Source organism: Haliotis rubra, unplaced genomic scaffold (assembly GCF_003918875.1).
Source record: "Haliotis rubra isolate DU_JTF1 unplaced genomic scaffold, ASM391887v1 Scf529, whole genome shotgun sequence".
Taxonomy (NCBI): Eukaryota; Metazoa; Mollusca; class Gastropoda; order Lepetellida; family Haliotidae; genus Haliotis; species Haliotis rubra.
The window spans coordinates 699502-701067 of NW_025767223.1; positions in this window are offsets into that span (position 1 = coordinate 699502).

A 1566-nucleotide genomic window follows, 5' to 3' on the forward strand; every position below is an offset into this window, starting at 1 on the left:
GAGCTAAATAGGCATCAAGTGCTAGCTCTAATTTGATTTGACTTGGTAACGTGACAAAGGGCACGTGACCATACGCGGAAGCTACCAATCATTGTAAGGTTGTCCATTTTGAAAATAAATGTACTGACTGCATGATATTTGATAGGGGTGGAGTTAAAAATATGAATTATTTGTGACATGGTGTGGAAAAAAGTAAAACAATGTCATATTACTCCTTTCGCGGAAATATGGACCGCAAATATCTAGCAACAATCAAAGGACACTTAGAATGTTAAATGACGCTGCCTAAGCTAGATCAGGGAGACTATATAACGTTGTAGATTTTCTTATCCCTGGCTAGACGAAGCGTTTATTAAAACTACCATAATATTGTCTGAACAGAGTTGGTGCCGTCAGGTCTCAGACTCAAGAAACGTGTGGATTTACACTGAAGAAAATAGCAATGACCAACCCGTTGATGAGTGTATTCACACTGATGAGTCTGTTCAGCGTCACAAGGTTGGCTGAAACAAAGGATGTGCTTACATCAGGGTGGATACATGCGTGAGTAGAACAGTCCTGGCTCTCGATCCACAAAGCCTTCGTAACGTTACGACCTGTCGTAACTCTACAGTTTACCATAGGCTTACGAATGTCGTAGCGCTACGAATGTTTGGCAGATCGGGACCCAGGACCGGATCAGCTATACATCATACATGCGTAAGTAGAACTTTCGAACCCTGATTGTACGATGCCACCGCGTTCAAAGATACAGATGCATCTTTTTTTTAAGCCTAACTCTTTGTGTCCAAGCGTGCTGACCTACGTGGCTGATTATAAACAGGATCAACTGACAGTATACTCCCGCAAGTTTTTTAGCTAGTCAAGCATGTTTTTTTCTGGACATTGCTGTAGACTAATCCATTAGGTTCATCATAAAGTCAATGTCGTTCTTTGTTTGTAACGTAACGTCACACTCAGCAAAATCCATTATAAGATTGTTTTACGGTTTTTTTTGTGCTTTTGTCGAAGGGTAACAGTCACAATTTGTATAATTCAGCCAATCAGAATCGCGGAAATAAAGATAACACAAACCCTTTGTAATTATATGACGTTAATGTGCAGTGTTTAAACTATAATACTCTCCAGGGCCCCGTTTCACAAAGCTATCGAAGCGCTACGACTGTCGTACGTCTATGCTACAGCATAGGAGGTACGATTCCTACGAGAAAAGTTACGAGATCTTAGGCTTACGAGAGCTTTGTGAAACGGGGCCCAGGTTGCCGTTGTACATCGCGATCTTAGCGTTAAGGTGATAGTAACTCCCATACTTTAACATATACCTAAGATAGTCTTAGCATTATCATTGTTTGGTATAACAGCACCCAGATCAGTGACGTCATTTTGTTATTATGTGTTCAGATTGTCTTTTAACTTTTTGTTTTGAATCAGTGCCCTTTAGGACATGAAACAATGGGACACATGCATGGATATGACTGAGGAGACGGATGGATTATTCTAGATTCAATAACAGTCGAGAGAACCAATGCATTATTAAGACATTTGTGGCGGTCTGTATTACCTGTT